General features: G+C 38.2%; 1 pseudogene; it reads right to left on the bottom strand.

The window, feature by feature from the left end:
• Positions 1-20,134, bottom strand: part of LOC140849100 (DNA ligase 3-like) — an 854,661-nt pseudogene that overhangs the window by 474,424 nt on the left and 360,103 nt on the right.

The following is a 20,134-nucleotide window of genomic DNA, read 5'->3' as shown; positions in this document are numbered from 1 at the left end:
CCCCCACACCTTCCTTCCCCAAGTCCATCCCCATGGCAGCTCCCCCACCTGGAGGCAGTGTCCTGTAGGGCCTGTTGCTGCTCATCCTCCCTGGTGAGTCTGGAGAGCTGCAGGAGGAATTCATCCACCTCCTGGATGGTAAGGAGGCTCTTGGCAGCTGGGGGGAAAGACTTGCTCTGCTCAAAGAAGACTCGGATTGGCTCCGACACGTCACCCTGTCTCCAAAAACCAAAATGCCACTGCTGCAACCCCTGAGTGGTCAAGTGCATCTTCCCCCAAGACCGCAGGACTAAAAGTGAGTCAGAGGTCTAAATCATCACTTCTGTCCCCAGCTTACATATACTGACCTCACTTCTCAGAGTCTATCCCACCCACAGTTCCTGGAAAGGGCAGCTCTATCCACCCCAGGATCTGGGCACCTGCCCTAGCTGAGAAGGGAAACAAAGACCGATCCAGGGCTGAGCCACTGTGATTCATTACGATGTGAACTGATAGGTAAACACAGTCATCAGCTAAGGGGGATGCTTAGAGACTTTCCAAGGTGCCAAGGCTGGACTCATAAACAAACCAAAGCTGAATGGTGAGCCCAAGTCACAGGGGATAAAAGCAAGAAAAATCAGTGTCCAGAACGAGCCCCGGAGGCAGCAGGAAGTCTCAAATCCTGACCCTCGAGTTCTAGGCCTCCTGTGGTTCAGCAAGTTGATTCCAGTGCTCAGAACCTTGTGAAACCAACAGCTGTAGCCTCACATTCAGCTCCTTTCATAACGGAAGCTTACTTACATGGTTTCTCGTTTCCTAAAAACAGTGTGCCCCAACCAGAGAAAAGAGGTTGCAGGTGCTCCTCAGACTGGAACCCCACCCCCAAAGCCCTCCCCGTCCTCTGACCTTCTCTAGGTCTTGTGCCATATCACCTGGGCTGCAGTTAAAAACGCGGCTGAAAAGCCTAACAATGTGCTTATCATTCAAGTTGTAAACACTCTTAATAAAACCTGGTAGCAGCAGCTTCACTGTTAAGTACACATCACTGTGGAAACCATCTGGAGACAGAAGAAAGGAACCCTTCTTGAGAAACAAGAACTTCAACAAATGCATAACTTAAGGAACTGAAGAGGTGTCTACCTCGCTGCCTGTGCTGCCACGGTACCCCGTGCACTTCACTCTGGCAGAGGCCACAGCGTTCGGTGCGGGAGGCTTATCTATCTGCCTCCTCTGTAGCCCCTGGATGAACTCGCGTGGGGCAGAACCATGACTTTCACTTCAGTGTCCTCAGAGATGACATTATAGATAGTCAGGGATGACTTGTTACATGAAAGAAAAGTTGGAAGATTCTATTACAAGCTTCCAAGCTGTGCACATGGTTCACAAAAACATAACATGCAGGACAGTGAATTTTCCTCTTGGTCAAATGGGACACGTTTTTCTGGCCTCCTGAAGGCAGATGAGGGCCAAAGAAAGATGTTGTGTTTTGAAAGGAACTGAATAAATACTTTGTAGAGCCCAGGTCAAAATAAAAATGGGCTTTGTTCAAAATTATTAAAAAGGCAGTAACACAGCATTAAAGCAAGCATGGGACGCTGTGCAACTGTACAGTTCACATGCTCATGAAGGTGGCATGGTTCTGAGCTCCTTGGAGGAAAAGGGCATCCAGGATTCTCTAGGCCCCACCTCCTGCTAATCCTAATCCTAACCCTAACTCTAACCCTAACCCTCTCCCTAATCCTAACCCTAGGGCATAAGAAGGGAATCCTAGACCATCTGGGTTGGTATTGTAGCTAGGATTTTCAGCAACCATGGCACACAACTTCCGAAACTTGCACAGGAGACAATCCTTGTACTTGGGGTCACATTTGCTTGAGGACAGACTTGCCTTAGGGATAGGGCTTGAGTGAGTTTCCCCAGAGTTATTGGGCTTGGCTGGTGGAGAAAGCAAAAGGGAGAGAGAAACAGGAGGACAATTCACTACGCCTTGTTGAGAAGTTAGAAAGGGAAAAAAACAGATGCTCTGCTGGTACTCTGTATGGAACCTCACTTAACACCCTGTCCTGCATAGCCCTGCTGGGGTAGATATAATTATACCCATCTTACAAGTAAAGAAACAGTGGGCTGGGGGCACAGGGAAGGCAGTGTAGCACAAAGAAGACAAGTGGTGATTCTATAGCATCTTACTATGCTGATGGACAGTGACTGTAATGGGGTATGTGGTGGGAACTTGATAATGGGGGGAATCTAGTAACCACAGTGTTGCTCATGTAATTCTGTATTAATGATACCCCCCCCATAAAAAAGGAAAGAAACAGTGACCTCAGACGCAGGCAGAGATCTAGCTGATGTGCATCTCTATATGAGCTCTACACAGAAGAAGATCACCTTCATGCCAAAAGTGGTCAGGAGGATCTCAGAGCAGTTATACAGCTGATCCCAGAAAAGTCAGGATAAGGAAGGGGGAGAAATCAAGGCACGTGTTAGTCAACGTGAAACCACTGCTTTCACAGATTATAGGAGCTGGAAGAAGCCTTAAAGATGATCTAGTTCAACCTCTTCTTTCGAATTAGGAGAGCAGGCCTGAGGAGAGATTCCCAGACCCTCACTACTCCTACCTCCCCATCCCCACTTTCTTGTCTTATTGTCAAAAATACTGAAAAGCTGTCAATGAGCAAGGCTTTCCTCCAGATACCCCAAAGTAACTGTACAACTCTTAGTGATCTCCTCTTTTCTCCTTGCAACCATTCACGAAGCAAATTTCATTCTGCAAGCTTGCAGCAGAGCCATTAGCAAGCAGTGGAAATTATGATTTATATTAATTTCCTATGCTACTATAATAAATCACCACAGACTTAGTGGGTTAAAAGAAGATGAATTTATTATCTTACAGTTCTGGAGACTGAAATGGGTTTCACAGGGCTAAAGGAGTCAGCCGTCCGTAGGGTCTAGGGGGATATCGATTTCCTTGTCTTTTCTACGTTTAAGAGGCCACCTGCATCCTTGGACCACAGCCAATCTTCAAAGACAGCAGGGTAGCATCTTCCAGTCACTCTCTCTGTTCCAACTGCCTTCTCACTGTGAATTCCTGCTTCTCTTTTATAAGGGCACATGTGACTCTATTTAGGGCCCAGGCCAATAGTACAGGTTAATCTCCCTATCAAGTACCTTAATCACATCGGCAAAGTCCCTTTTCGCATGTAAATTAGTATTCACAAATTCCAGGATTAGGTTGTAAACAGTTTTAGAGAACCTTTATTCAGCCCCTCAAATCACATGGCAACACGATTCAAGAATGATCCTTGGTGATTCGTATGTGTATTAAAGTTTGAAAAGCACTGGAACAGAATAGATCATCTGTTTTCATAGATGATCATTTCTATTTATGAAACTGAGGGAAAAGAAAGGATAGTTCTTTAGCTTTTTGAAAGCTTTAACCACCTGGCCAGTTGGTGATTGCATCCATTTTTCATCTTGTGGTTAGAAAGTGGTAAATCCAGAAGATGTCTATTAACTCCTTTTCATGACATTGTTGTGATTATCCTTTTTGGGAATCCATTTATATATATAAATATGTTTGCATACAAAAAACATATTTCCACCATTCTTTTTATGTCAGTTCCATGTTTTATAATGCCCTGGCCAGTTAGTACAACACAGGCCATTAATATAGGTTACTTTAAAAACTACTCATTCTGGAAAGAGTAAACAAACCTAGCAATTCAAAATTTGCTCTGCTTTGAAAAGCCCTTTCCACATTGATGCACTTGGAAAATAAGTTTGATTCCAAATAGGTTATTAAAGGTATAAAACATAGTAAAGGTGTTAGGCAGGAATAGATATGAGAGGGGTGGGGGTGGGGGAATAGAATAAGGCCAGGGAAACCCAGAGTTAATCAGTTAAAGCTCAAAAAGATAGGAGTAACTTGGCCTGGAATATTTTAATATTCCCCAGATAAAGGAGGGTACCTCAGCGTAGCCCATGTCTTTATTGTGTTTATCATGCAGGCCCAGCTTATTTTTAACTTTACCTATATGCTGTTTTTTTGCTCCTTCAGTGCTAATCAAGTAGTTTTCAACCAAGGCAACTAATTTAGCATGCAGGCCCAGCTGTGAACAACATAGTAAAAGGCAGGAAGCATTCCATCTTAAAGATTGCATTTTAATACCCAGGAAGTTGAGAAGTAAGATTCTTAACTTACTCTTTAGGAAACACAATGACTCAGCCCACCTTGGGGGCTGGGCAGGCAGTCTTGTTTGATATGCTCCCAGACCAAGACACCAGAGAAATCAGAGCAGGAAATTCCTTGTGTTCATTCTAAGTATTCAAAGTCTGCATCCCCAGCCCTGGTAGGAATGTAAAATAGTTCAACCATCATGGAAAGCAATGTGGAGATTTCTCAAAAAACTAAAAATAGAAATACGATTTGACCCAGGAATTCCACTCCTTGGAATTTACCCAAAGAATACAACTTCTCAGATTCAAAAAGACAAATGTACCCCTATGTTTATCACAGCACTTTTTACAATAGCCAAGATATGGAAGCAACCTAAGTGTCCATCTGTAGATTATCGGATGAAGAAGATGTGGTACATACACACAATGGAATACTATTCAGCCATAAGAAACAAATCCTACCATTTGCAACAACATGGATGGAGCTGTAGGACGTTATGCTCAGTGAAATAAGTCAGGTGGAGAAAGACAAGTGCCAAATGATTTCCCTCGTTTGTGGAGTATACCAATGAAGCAAAACTGAAGGAACAAAATAGCAGCAGACTCAGAAACTCCAAGAAGATACCAGTGGTTACCAAAGGGGAAGGCAGGTGGGGAGGGAGGGAGAAGGGGATTGAGGTGTATTATGTTTAGTACCCATGGTGTGGGGGGTCACAGTGAGAACTGTGTAGCACAGAGAAGGCACATAGTGGATCTGTGGCATTTTGCTTCACTGATGGACAGTGACTACACTGGGTATGAGTGGGGACTTGACAGTATGGGTAGATGTAGTAGCCACATTGTTTTCTCATGTAAAACCTTCATAAGAGTGTATATCAAAAAAAAGAGTGTATATAAAAAAGTCTGCACCCCCAGCCCTTAGTCACATTCCAGAAGAATCCTTAAAAGGGGGAACTGCCAACGTTTCAGGGCGCTCCTGTCTCTGAGGTTGCCCACACTTTCCAAGTCTGTAACCTTTCATCTTAAACTTTCTCCAAACTTTCAGGGCACCTCTCCTTGCTGAGGTGACCTGTACTTTTTCTCTCTTTAAGTTGCTTTAAATAAAACTTTTACTCGGCTTCACTACTGTGTCTCTACCCTTCAATTCTTTGTTGTGGTGGGGACAAGGACTGAGGAAAAGACACAATGCTCCCCCAACAAAGATAGATTAAAGCCCAGATGACCTGAGGATTTGGGTTTTGTTTTGGTTTATTTTTAGGCTTAATGTTTTAAATGCAAATACTATAGACTTCTACTAGAGGAAACCTCAGAGATCATCCCACCAATATCGAAGGCATTAGTCTGTAATTTTTCAAACATGCAGATAACTTTTTTAAATGAATTCTTGGTTTTACAAATATTTTACCCCTTTTTTAAATTGTATTTTTTCACAGAGTATGACTCTTTGTTTGAAGGTTGGGGATATATACTTAAAAACATTACATTAGGATTTTTATTAAACACTATTACTTAATTTGATCCTTCTAGCAACTCTCTAAATGAGCCTGGTCTGTCTGCTTTTGTCCCCTCCATCATCCATTGATCTAAAGGCAAATTGCATACACATTTAACAATTGCTTGTTCAATGAATAAATATTTCAAATAACATTTAGAATAAATTATGTTTTTCAAATGGCCAGATATTTTTTTGATCATGCATAAGATGGTATTTTTGGACACTTTTTATTATTATGAAATAAATATGGTGTTTTTAATTTTAATTTGGTGCTTTTCGGCATTGTGATAAAAATACATAAAATAACAAATTTGCCATTTTAAACATTTTTAAATGTACAGTTCAATGGCATTGATTACATTCACATTGTGCAACCATCTCCACTATTCCTAAAACTTTTCATCACCCAGACAAACTCTATACCCATAAAGCAGTAACTCCCAATTTTCTCCTCTTCCCAGTTCCCAGTTGTTTCTAATCCACTTACTGCTTCTATGAATTTGCCTATTGCATATATATATTTCATGTAGGTGGACTCATGCATTATTTTTATTTTATACCTGCTTAATTTCACTTGCCATGTTTTCAGGGTTCATTCATGTTGTAGCATGTGTTAAGAACTTCAATCCTTTTTATGGCTGAATAACTTCCATTGTATGTAAATACTACATTTTGTTTATTCATTCATCTCTTGGTGGATATTTGGGTTACTTCTAATAGTGTTTTTTTAATAGCTTTCAAATTTATATGAGTAACTTTTTGTTTCCTGAAACTTACATTGACTGTTATTGTTTATCAGGTTTGGGACTGTTGACTTATATTTGGCATTTTTTCAAACTGTTCCTACTAACTTAAATTTTAACCCTAATAGATTTATTTTTATTTCTTCTACCAGCTATTTTTATTTTCCCTGTAATTGCTGTATTTTATTTTTCTTTTAAATAATATTCTTACTAAAACATTTACAACTAGTTACCAGTGATAACATTTCAGTTCCTTCCATCTATTCATCCATCCATTATAATGTGGTAGAAAGTACCATAATTTGGTAGAAAGAATGTAAGACTAGAGTTAGAAGACTTGCTTTCTAATTCTAGCTGAGACACTAATAAGCCATGTCAACTTTGGCACTTTATTTTCTCATTCCTTTCCCTTATTTAAACCAAGATAGGACTAAATGGTTGCTATATTCATTGTTTGAAGTGGTTTCTGCTATTGTAGAGGCATAATCAAATACACGCTTTGAGCAATACTGGAAATACGAAAAAGTGAAATTTACATTTTTATTTTCAAAATCAGTAATAATAGAGTTTTCATTCCAATTCATTACATTTCAGTTTTGAGACATAAGGCTGAAATGTTCTATTGCTTAAAAACAAAAACATTGAGTTGCGGAAGAGAGGCTGGCTGTTCATAATATGTATTTTTAGTTAATGTCAGTGCCTAAACTTACTGTTACTGTTAAAATTTACAGAACATTTTGCTCCCTCAGAACTGACTTTGGCATAAAACATGTTGACAGGATTTCATGTATTTTTGACCACGATATACTTCTTTGTTTATTTTTAGATTTAGTTCCCCAGTGACATTGGCTTTTCTGTGCTTCAACTATCATTTGATTCTCATTAAGATGTGACTTTTTAAACACATCATTACTGTGATAATTATATATGTAGCTTATTTTACCAGAATATAAAAAGTAGGGTTCCCTCTGAAGGGCTTGAGAACTCAGAAGTTATGTCCTACCTACTTTCAAAATAAAAAATTATCACAGATGAAAGACAAGCAAAGTAGCAAAGTAAAGAGAATATGTATTAAACCATAAACCAGGGCAAAGTGAAAAACAATTGTCTATATAATTCTTTTGGTCTAATGATAGGAAGAATACCAGGTCTTCAAGAGAAAAAAATTTTTTTCTGGTCTTTGCTTTTTTAATTAATTACTTTTTAAAAATAAGTAATATCTGCATGAGATTTTAAATTCAATGGAAAGGAAGACTTTTTTCCTCCCCTGTCCATTTGTCACTCATTTTATTTTTAGGAGACAAGCATCACTACCAGTTTCTTGGGTGACTTTTCAGAACTAATACATGTATCTAAAATATATTGCTTCTTCAGACTCCAAATCTTAATTGAAAATTTCAACACCTGAATCTGTACCTCATTTTTGTACGGGTATTTCAGACTTTTCTCAGTTAAAAAATTCTTGTGTGGTACTTCTTTGTACAAATTTACTATTATTTAATCATTTTTTATTGATAGATGTTTAGGTTAATCAAAAATTTTGTGAATATACAAGGGATTAGAGTGTATATACATTTAAAATTTCGATAGATGTTGCCTAGATTATCATCGAGATAAACTACCGCTTTATACCTCCACCAGCGATGTTTGCGAGTAGTTGTGGTTGCTTCTCCACTCCCTTGACAACACAGTATTTTATCTTATTTGTCAATTTGATAAGTTTATAAAAATGACATATTGTAATGTGCTAACACATTTTCTTCTTTTCTCTTTTTATAAGTGAGATGGGACATCTTTTCATCTGCTTTTAAGTTACTCTGTTTCCCTTTCTATGAACTGGCTGTTCATATTTTTCAATTGGGTGGTTGATCTTTTGTTAACTTGCAGACGTTTTTTACATGTGAATGAAGTAATGTATTAGACCTTCCTGATATGGCAGATATTTTCCCCAGTTTCCCTTACTTTTTGTCTCATAGAAGTTTGATTTTTATATAGTGAACTTTTTACTTTTGTTTCTGAGTGTTGTGTCCTATTTAGACGTTCCGACTCTGTGATGATTCTATATTTTCTTACAGAAAAAAATGTATTTTTTATTTTGGTATTATTAATGTATAAGTACATGAGCAACATTATGGTTACTAGACTCCCCCTATTATCAAATCCCCCCCCCACATACCCCATTACAGTCTCTGTCCATCAGCATAGTAAGATGCTATAGAATCACTACTTGTCTTCTCTGTGCTATACTGCCTTCCCTGTGCACCCCCCCACTACATTATGTGTGCTAATCCTAATACCCCTTTTTCCCCCTTATCCCTCTCTTCCCAACCATATTCCCCAGTCCCTTTCCCTTTGGTAACTGTTAGTCCATTCTTGGGTTCTGTGATTCTGCTGCTGTTTTGTGCCTTCAGTTTTTACTTTGTTCTTATACTCCACAGATGAGTGAAATCATGTGATACTTGTCTTTCTCCACCTGGCTTATTTCATTGAGCATAATACCCTCTAGCTCCATCCATGTTCTTGCAAATGGTAGGATTTGTTTTCTTCTTATGCCTGAAAAATATTCCATTGTGTATATGTGCCACATCTTCTTTATCCATTCATCTACTGATGGACACTTAGGTTGCTTCCATTTCTTAGCTATTGTAAATAGTGCTGCGATAAACATAGGGATGCATATGTGTTTTTGAGACTGGGCTCCTGCATTCTTAGGGTAAATTCCTAGGAGTGTAATTCCTGGGACAAATGGTATTTCAATTTTTAGTTTTTTGAGGAACCTCCCCCTATTAAAAAAAGGACAGAGGTTCTGAAAAGACAATTGTCCAAACCGGCATGTGAAAAGATGTTCCACATCACTAAACATCAGGGAAATGCAAATTAAAACCCCAATGAGATATCACCTTACACCAGTTAGGATGGCCAACATTCAAAAGACAAGGAACAGCAAATGCCGACAAGGATGCAGAGAAAGGGGAACCCTTCTACACTGTTGGTATGAATGTAAATTAGTTTAACCATTGTGGAAAGCAATATGGAGATTCCTCAAAAAACTAAAAATAGAAATACCATTTGACTGCAGAATTCCACTCCTACCAATTTATGCAAAAAACAAGATCCCTGATTCAAAAAGACATATGCACCCCTATGTTTATCACCACACTATTTGCAATAGCCAGGATATGGAAGCAACCTAAGTGTCCATCAGTACATGAATGAATAAAGTAGAAGTGGTTCATATATGCAATGGAACACTATTCAGCCATAAAAGGAAAGGAAATCTTGCCATTTGCAACAACATGGATGGATCTTGAGGGTATTATCCTCAGTGAAATAAGCCAGGTGTACAGAGACAAGTACCAAGTGACTTCACTCATTTGTGGAATATAACAACAAAGCAAAACTGAGGGAACAAAACAGCGGCAGACTCACAGACTCCAAGAAGGGACTAGCAGTTACCAAAGAGAAGGGGTTCAGGAGCGTTGGTGGGGAGGGAGGGGGAAGTGGATTAAGGGGCATTACGATTAGCAGTCACAATATAGGTAGGCCACTGGGAAGGCAGGACTGCATGGGAAGACATGTAATCACTATGGCATCTTACCATGCTGACAGTGACTGCAGTGGGGTCGGGGGCATGGGGACTTGATAATGTGGGTGAATGTTGAAACTACAATGTTCATGTGAAATCTTCATAAGATTGTATATCAATGATTTTTAACAAAAATAATAATAATGCTGAGGTTAGAAATTCTAATTGAGAAATGGCTTGGGGTGCTATCTTTAACGTGTGTCAATCAGAAGAAGTGATGGTAAGCAATACAGTATAGTAGAAAAATGAGGGCCAAAATGGAGCGACCTTCTATGTAACCATTGAAGCCCTGATCAAGGGGTGAGGGCCCTTCTTCGATTGGTCCTGATACCTGATCCTATTGTGGAAATGGTTACATCAGGCAATCTCAGTTTGATGTTATTAAGTATTTGAATCATAACGAACTCTTACCTGATTCCATACACATCAGTTATCAACCTGTTGATAATTTGATCCCAGCCAGGTCAATACGAATGTCTGGTCTCAATGGAAGTAATAGTTACTGTAAATTGATACGTTGTCATTGTGATTTGTGTGTGTGTGTTGACAGTTCTTTCATAAAAAATTTTTTTGAGGTACATGCAATGCACAAATCTTAGTGTACAGCTCAGTGCATTTTGACATGTGTATACACTCAGGTTAACCATCACCCAGATCAGGATATCAAACATTCTCACTAATTTTTTCCCCTTTCCCTATTTCACCCATGCCCCACCCCCATCATTGTGATTTTTATACATCAGTTTCTTAAGGGATTTTTTAGTGGATATCCCTCCATGTAATTAAGTTTGAAACACTCAAACTAAAGAGCTTCCAAGTTCAAGTTGCGAAACTTTCTCATAAATTCATGCAGGTAAATGTCACTATGGTAGTTTTAGAACAGATTCTTTGACACTTCTCCCATCAGGAGGTGGTGGGGTACGACATGCCCCTTCCTTTTGAACCTGAATGGGTCTGTCACTGCTTTGACCAACAGAGTCCCATGCAAGTAATGCTATTGACTTAGGACAGCAGGTCATAGAAGGTTATATCCCTTCTGCCTTATTCACTGGAACACTCGTTCTTGGAATCCTGAGCCACCAGGTAAGAAGTCTGAGTACCCTGGGGCCATCATGTTAGAGATGTTTTGTGTGGGCATTAACATCGACAGCTGGGGCTGAGCTCTCAGTCTAATAGCTAGCTGCTACTACCAGTTTGGCATCACAATCAAATTAATATCTTGAACACAATTTACATATCAGTTACTGATCCACTCAAATTTTTCAATATAAATAAATTACAATGTGAGTGTGTCACCTGGACGTGTAGCGCACTTGAGCATTCAGATGACTTTATCCCTGAACAACTGCTGTAACTGCAGCATCATGAGACCTGCAAATAAGAACCACTTAGCTGAGCCCAGTCAACCTAGAGAGTTGCAAAATAAGCAAAATGGTTTTTGTCTTAGCCATTACATTTTGAGGTAGTTTGTCATGCAGCAAGAGAGAGGGAGCAGAGCCACATGAGAGCCTCTCTAGGTAGGTTGCCAGGACTTCCCAGGTTGTGTCTTCAGACACCTTCCACCTGTCTTAGTGTCTTTTAGGTACTTCTGTTCATCTTCATTCCCACCGACACCATTCTCTTCTGCATCTTGTCCTCTCCCATTGCCCAGCTGATCGTTCAGCCTTCCATTTCTCTTCTTCGATCCACCCTGCACTCATCTGAAAGAATGTATATTAAGTTTTCTTAAAACACAGTTTTCATCATGTTCCTTTCAAATTCAGTATTTTTGCCAATACTTGGAACAAATTGTATTAATTTCATCTCCCAGTACAGCTTAGATTTAATCTTGAACATTTTCCCATGCCCATAGGCTTTATACCTTAAAGAATCATGAAAATTATTGGCACATATTTCCAGAGATACAAAATTCCAGAATTTTGTTACAATTTTAAAAAGCCATTTTAAAAATAAATAATTGTATATCTGAAGAACCCAAATTTATTTTGCATATTTTGATTTGCTGTCTTTGTACGAATAACTGCAATATGTTGTACTGTTATTTAAGTATATGGAGATTCATCATCTTAATAGTTGTCAACCTGCAGAAGTGCTGGAAACCACCTGTGCTATATTGGTGCCAGATCCGTCATTTGTAGATCACTCTTTCCTAAGGCAACAAACCACTTCCTATGCCCAAATTCCTTCCTTTCTGGAGAAGATACATTGTGTCAGCATGGTTACCATGTGTGGTAATTGATATGTCTGTGCCACATGGCTTAGTTATTTCTGCCTTTGTCCAACATAGCTATTCTACCACCTATGATTACCATATGTTACAGCACTCTAGGTTAATGGAATCATTTCCATCTTCCCTTCTAGTCACAAATGTCATTGTGGCTCAATTCCATCAGCTCCACATTCAATGAAGAGTAAAGTGTTCAGTATGATCTGAACATAGAAGACACCTTTGTGAAGAGTTTTCATATGTAGCTGCCTTCTTCATTTTCATTTAAAAAAGCAATTGGATTTTTTGACCAATGCTCCAGAGTGGGTAATGGGCATCTGCTGCCTAAGACAGAGCATGATCAATATCACTCTCAATTCTTGTATGTATTCAAGGTAAATATATATATATTTATAAAGAATACATACATAAAGGAATTAAAAACTAGATGATAATAATATAGATTTTTACCACCACAAAGCACTTTTTGGTTTTTATAAGGTGAAAACTTATAGCAAAATACTGAAGTGGATTTTTTTAATAAAGTTAATTCATTTTAGAAGAACCATAATTATAGAAGGAGCATACCACACATTAGTCATTTGTAGTACCTTCATCAGAAATTACCATCAACTTCTGCCTTTTTCCTTTTTTAAAAACATGTCATCATAAGTTAAAATTCTTTTTGTCTCCTCAAACAACCATGACAGGTTTTGTCTCCTCAAACACCTATGCCATCATTAATGGTTAAAGCATTAGGGAAGAAAGTTAGAACCTGTTTGGGGCACTCCTTTTTTAAGCTGTTGAACTAGTGCTAGTGCATCTGGGTCTGTTATTACCTGATGTGAATTTTAATTTTGACAGCTTTGGACTGTTGTAATATGACCATATTCGCCGGCAATAGAAAAGGAATAGAAATGAATATAGCAGTACCATTCTTGGCAAATGGAGATGATTTTGAAGTTATATTACTGATCTCGGTTGTAGAAGATGTAGCTAGGGTACATTGAGGAGAAAGGAAGAGGAGGTTCTTCGAAAACATTTCTGTGTGCCGAGTTTTTTCAGTTGTCAGGGACTCTGTTCCCTACTAGTCAGTTTGATAATGCAATTGAATTACTATCTTAAAAAGTACTTATGTATCAATTAGCCTTTCATTGAATTTTTAAACTATGAGTGAAAAATCATATATTTTTATATTTGCGATTTAACAGTCATCATTAGGCCTAGGCTTAAACATTGGCTCTAGATCAGATTTTATGTAATATATATACACTTTGTTATTACACTTTCTCAAAAATAAAAAATGTTTTATTATATTTTTTGGTATCATCTTAGTTTTGGTATCAGCTCCAAATCCATAAACTGTTACTGCAATTAGCAATAACAGAATTGAGGCCTTTTTTGGACATATTTGTTTTTTGCCTACAAAGAGAGAAAACAGTCACACTTTAGAATAGACAGAATGTTCTAGACTTGCTTAACCAAGCAGGTACTAACCAGATGTAAATTGAGAATAGATTTTTCTTAGTTATAGCACCACTTATTCACTATATATCAAATATTTTATTAACTATAAGTTAATATACTTTTTAAGAGCAGTTTTAGATTTATAAGTAAAAGAGTTGAAAGGACTGAGTGTTCCCTTATATGCCTTCTTCCCACAACCAGTTTCCCCATTTATTAACATCTTAGATAAGTGAGGTACATTTGTTACAATTGATGAGCCAATATTGATACATTATTATTAGCTAAAGTACATAGTTTACATTAGGGTTCACTCTGTGGTGTATAACCTGTGGGTTTTGACAAATATCTAATGATAGGTATCCACGTTTTATATCATACAGAATGGTTTTTGCTGCCCTAAAAATTCTCTGTGTTCCACCTACTCATCCTCCCCTCCCTCCCTATCGACCCCTTGTAACCTATCTGTGGCTTTTAATTCTAGGAAATATATATTTTTAATTGAAGTATCGATATACCATCATATATTGATTTCAAGGATACAACACAGTGGTTCAACAGTTACCTGTATTATTAAATATTTTTCCCCACTAGTGCAGTTACTATAATTCTAGGAAATAATTTACTGCTAACTTCAAGTAGGTTCAGTGCTCTGGTAGTACCTTTGAAAACCTAAACTTGCTTTAATGTCAGCTTAATCCATTTATAGTATATATATATATATATATATAACCCATTTTATACATCTTTAGAGCATTATTTGTTATTGTATCAATCAAGATCCAGTTATAAGAAAGAGAGAACAGAATACATACAGGGAATTGGTTACACAAGCACTAGAAGAGCTTAAAATGCCAGAAGGGAAGGAGAGGCAGAACTTAGTCCATTTGGGCTGCTGGAACAAAAATACCAAGAACGGGGCGGCTTATAAACAATAGGAGCTTATTTCTCAGAGTTTTGGAGGCTGAGAGGTCCAAGATCAGGACTCTGGCAGATTCAGTGTCTGATTCACAGCTGTCTCTTTACTGTGTCCTCACATGCAAGAAGGGGAAAGGGGTCTCTCTTGGACTTTTTTTTTTTTTTTGAGAGGGCATCTCTCATATTTATTGATCAAATGGTTGTTAACAACAATAAAATTCTGTATAGGGGACTCAATGCTCAATGCACAATCATTAATCCACCCCCAGCATAATTCTCGTCAGTCTCCGATCTGCTGAAGCATAACGAATAAGTTCTTACATGATGAACAAATTCTTAAATAGTGAATAAGTTCTTACATGGTGAACAGTACAAGGGCAGTCATCACAGAAACTTTCGGTTTTTATCACGCATTATGAACTATAAACAATCAGATCAAATATGAATATTCGTTTGATTTTTGTACTTGATTTATATGTGAATCCCACATTTCTCCCTTTATTATTATTATTATTATTATTATTATTATTATTATTATTATTATTATTATTTTAATAAAATGCTGAAGTGGTAGGTAGATGTAAGATAAAGGTAGAAAACATAGTTTAGTGTTGTAAGAGAGCAAATGTAGACGATCAGGTGTGTGCCTGTAGATTATGTGTTAATCCAAGCTAAACAAGGGCAATAATACATCCACAGATGCAGAAGATTTCTCTCAAAACAGGGGGGGTGAGGTTCTCGGCCTCACCTCTGTTGATCCCCAATTTCTCACCTGATGGCCCCCCTGCAACTGTGCCTGTCTTAGGTTGTTCCTCCCTTGAGGAATCTTACCCGTCTCTGGCTAACCAGTCATCCTCCGGGGCCATACAGGGAAATGTAAAGTTGGTAAGTGAGAGAGAAGCCATATTGTTTGAAAAGCTTAGCTTTTTACTTCTTTGCAGATTTATGCCCTGTGGCTTCTATGCCCAGCATTTGTCTTGAGGTATCTTTACCACTTGGAGGAGTTATGATACTCGGTGAATTCGATATGAGGCACGAATTCTATTTAAGGGTTGTAATTAGGAAGGAAGAAGAAAAGCTATAGAGGTAGCAGATGGAAGAAAACATGGGAAGATTGATTATTTCTTTGACATATCTTCTTGTAGAGTAACTTAAGCATGTATAGGTTTTAGACTCCTAATTAAATTGCACACACACATTAACATAATAGGAATACAGTTACATAACCAAAGCAGATCTATAATTACCAGCTATCTCCAGTGAAGCCAAGAAAACCAGTTAGGCACCCTAGGCATTTGTGAAAATTTGTCTATGATATAATGGATATTGTCCAACTGTACTTAAACAGTCTGAGAGAAATCAGACAAATTAAAACAACCCATTCCTGGGAACTGTTCACATCCCATATGTTCTTTTAACAGTAGAGAGTCTCTAGTTGTAAGATTTTGGAGTGCTACAACTTGCACTTCTCCTAATTCTTGGTTGAGTTCCAACAGTATAGATCCAAATTTGTTGTTTTACTGTATGCACAGGCCAGCTTAGATATCTCCTTCTTCATTCCAATGGCAAGTCCAGGAAACGGTGGGATGAATGCAGCTACAACTGCAGCATCGCCTGGATCCTTGTTGAGGTTTTTTGATGATCATCTTCTGGTATGTCTCTTCCAAGAGTGCTGAAGTTGGAAGTTCTTCTTCATATCGTATCTTAGTTCATTTTCTGGGTAGCCAAATTAGGCTTTGATCCTCTGTATAAACACAAACAGACTCTTTGCCCACACTTTGATGTGCCCTTTATACCACTGTGTAGAGAAAGGAGTGTACATCCGTAGCCGATCATCTGAAACCCTTTAAGTGATCGAAATTAAGGATATTTAAAGCATGCATTAATCATTGATTTACAGTTAGGTTTACCCTATCAGGGAGTAATCCCCCTTCTCTTTCTTTTATTTATTTATTTATTTTTTTGTTATCTTTAATCTACACTTACATGAAGAATATTATGTTTACTAGGCACTCCCCTATACCAGGTCTCCCCTATAAACCCCTTTACAGTCACTGTCCATCAGCATAGCAAAATGTTGTAGAATCACTACTTGTCTTCTCTGTCTTATACAGCCCTCCCCTTTCTCCCCCTCCCCATGCATGCTAATCTTTATACTCCTATTCTTCTCCCCCCTCCGTTATCCATCCCTACCCACCCATCCTCCCCAGTCCCTTTCCCTTTGGTACCTGTTAGTCCATTCTTGGGTTCTGTGATTCCGCTGCTGTTTTGTTCCTTCAGTTTTTCCTTTGTTCTTATACTCCACAGATGAGTGAAATCATTTGGTATTTCTCTTTCTCTGCTTGGCTTATTTCACTGAGCATAATACCCTCCAGGTCCATCCATGTTGCTGCAAATGGTAGGATTTGCCCTCTTCTCATGGCTGCGTAGTATTCCATTGTGTATATGGAGCACATCTTCTTTATCCATTCATCTACTGATGGACATTTAGGTTGCTTCCAATTCTTGGCTATTGTAAATAGTGCTGCGATAAACATACGGGTGCATCTGTCTTTCTCAAACTTGATTGCTGTGTTCTTAGGGTAAATTCCTAGGAGTGAAATTCCTGGGTCAAATGGTAAGTCTGTTTTGAGCATTTTGATGTACCTCCATACTGCTTTCCACAATGGTTGAACTAATTTACATTCCCACCAGCAGTGTAGGAGGGTTCCTCTTTCTCCACAGCCTCACCAACATTTGTTGTTGTTTGTCTTTCAGATGGCAGCCATCCTTACTGGTGTGAGGTGATACCTCATTGTAGTTTTAATTTGCATTTCTCTGATAATTAGTGATGTGGAGCATCTTTTCATGTGTCTGTTGGCCATGTGTATCTCTTTTTTGGAGAACTGTCTGTTCAGTTCCTCTGCCCATTTTTTAATTGGATTATTTGATTTTTGTTTGTTGAGGTGTGTGAGTTATTTATATATTTTGGACGTCAAGCCTTTATCGGATCTGTCATTTACAAATATATTCTCCCATACTGTAGGGTTTCTTTTTGTTCTATTGATGGTGTCTTTTGCTGTACAGAAGTTTTTCAGAGTAATATAGTCCCACTTGTTCATTTTTGCTGTTGTTTTCCTTGCCCGGGGAGATATGTTCAAGAAGAGGTCACTCATGTTTATGTCTAAGAGGTTTTTGCCTATGTTTTTTTCCAAGAGATTAATGGTTTCATGACTTACATTCAGGTCTTTGATCCATTTTGAATTTACTTTTGTATATGGGGTTAGACAATGGTCCAGTTTCATTCTCCTAATGAAGCTGTCCAGTTTTGCCAGCACCATCTGTTGAAGAGACTGTCATTTTGTCATTGTATGTCCATGGCTCCTTTATCAAATATTAATTGACTATATATGTTTGGGTTAATGTCTGGAGTCTCTAGTCTGTTTTTGGAAAACTTTAAGGAGACTGGGTATTATATCTTCTCTGTGTGTCTGATAAAATTCCGAGGTAAATCCATCCGGCCCGGGTGCTTTGTTTTTGGGTAGTTTTTTGATTACCGTTTCTATTTCTGTGCTCGTAATTGGTTTGTTTAACTTTTGTGTTTCTTCCTTGGTCAGTTTTGGAAGGTTGTATTTTTCTAGGAAGTTGTCCATTTCTTCTCTGTTTTCCGGCTTGTTGGCATATAGGTTTTCATAGTAGTCTTTAATAATTCTTTGTATTTCTGTGGAGTCTGTCATGATTTTTCCATTCTCATTTCTGATTCTCATGATTTGTGTTGATTCTCTTTTTCTCTTAATAAGTTTGGCTAGAGGGTTATCTATTTTGTTTATTTTCTCAAAGAACAAGCTCTTGGTTTCATTGATTTTTGCTATTGTTTTATTCTTCTCAATTTTGTTTATTTCTTCTCTGATCTCTATTATGTCCCTCCTTCTGCTGACTTTAGGCCTCATTTGTTCTTCTTTTTCCAATTTCGATAATTGTGATGGTAGACTATTGATTTGGGATTGTTCTTCCTTATTCAAGTGTGCCTGGATCGCTATATACTTTCCTCTTAGGACTGCTTTTGCTGCGTCTTGGACCTTTTTCTTTTAAGGACACTAATTCCATTCATGAGGGCCCTGCCCTCATGACCTAATCACCTCCCCAACACCCCACCTCTTAATACTGTTACCTTGGAGGTCAGGATTTCAACATAAGAATTTTAGGAGAACACAGATATTCAGTCCATAGCAGGCAATGGAAGAAGATGATGTTTCTGAAACTCAGCAGCTGGTATCACAGGCAAAAAAGCTGGAAACCCAGTGGACATGTTTGGGGGAGCAAAGCTACAAAGGACATGCAGCAGGCAGTAGAACTGAGGCTGGGGACAGGGAAGGAAGGCCCTAGCCTTTCTTCTTTCTTCCCACCTTATTTCCTGCCAGTGCCTCTCAATGGGCAAATCACAGCTGGGCATCAGTTGTCAAGGAATCTGGTGAATACAGCCTGAAAGGGTCAGCTCCCCTGCAGTACAGAGCAGAGCAAGGGAGCAGGAATGGCTATGAGCACAAAGAGGGCAGCGACTAATACAGTAATCAATCGTTTTTAGCTTATATCATCAATTGTATTGAGGTAAAATTTACTTACAGGACAATTACCTAAAATGTACACTTTGATAATTTTTGACAAATGAATCTACCTGTGTAACCACTCAGTCAAGACATAGAATGTTTAAATCACACCAGGAAGTTCCCTCTTACTCCTTTGCCATGAATCCCCCACCCACCTCAGTTCCAATCTGCTTTCCGTCACTACAGATTAGTTTTTGCCTGTTCTGGAATTTCATATACGTGGAATCGTACAGTATGTACCCTTGTGCCTGGATGTTTTTTCTCTCAGTATGTTTTTGAGATTCATTTATGTTCTATTTATCAGTATTTCATTTCTTTTTCTTGCTTAGTACATTATATGAATGAATACCCCACAATTTGTTTATCCATTTACCTATTGATGGACATTTGGTTTATTGCCAAGTTTGAGCTATTATAAATAAAACTTATGAACATTTTTGTACAAGGTCTTTTTGTGTGTATGTGTTGGGTGGGCATATTTTCATTTCTTGTGGGTAAATATCTAGTAGAGGAATTGCTGGATCATATGATAAACTGCTAAACTCAATAATTATTTTTAATCTTATACATATCATCATTACCATGAGTGTGCATGAAAGGACATTGTGCATTTCCTTCAAAGAGCTACGGGCAACAGGGAGAACAATTCTTATGAGGAAAAAAACTCAAAATTTAAATCTCTCATATATATGCTTTCCACACCTCAGTATTTTTTAATAGGTAGTAAGAAAGGGGATTAGGTAAGTGTTAAGAGGAGAAAGACTGAAAAGGAAAGTAAAGCAATGCAAAATGATGATGAAACAGACTTCTTGACAATGGCATAGTCATGCTACACAGCTGCTCTGAGTTCCCAGCAATTTATCAGCACCCTTCTGGCAAAGCTACTGTCTCAAAAGGATGCAATAGGGTCCACATTGATCTTCTGTGTAGGAATATCTTTATTAATATAAGCAAATACATCTCTCATTTACAGTTATATAG

The sequence above is a fragment of the Manis javanica genome, chromosome 4 (assembly GCF_040802235.1).
Source record: "Manis javanica isolate MJ-LG chromosome 4, MJ_LKY, whole genome shotgun sequence".
NCBI classification, from domain to species: domain Eukaryota; kingdom Metazoa; phylum Chordata; class Mammalia; order Pholidota; family Manidae; genus Manis; species Manis javanica.
This window is presented reverse-complemented; position numbering and strand designations above follow the sequence as displayed.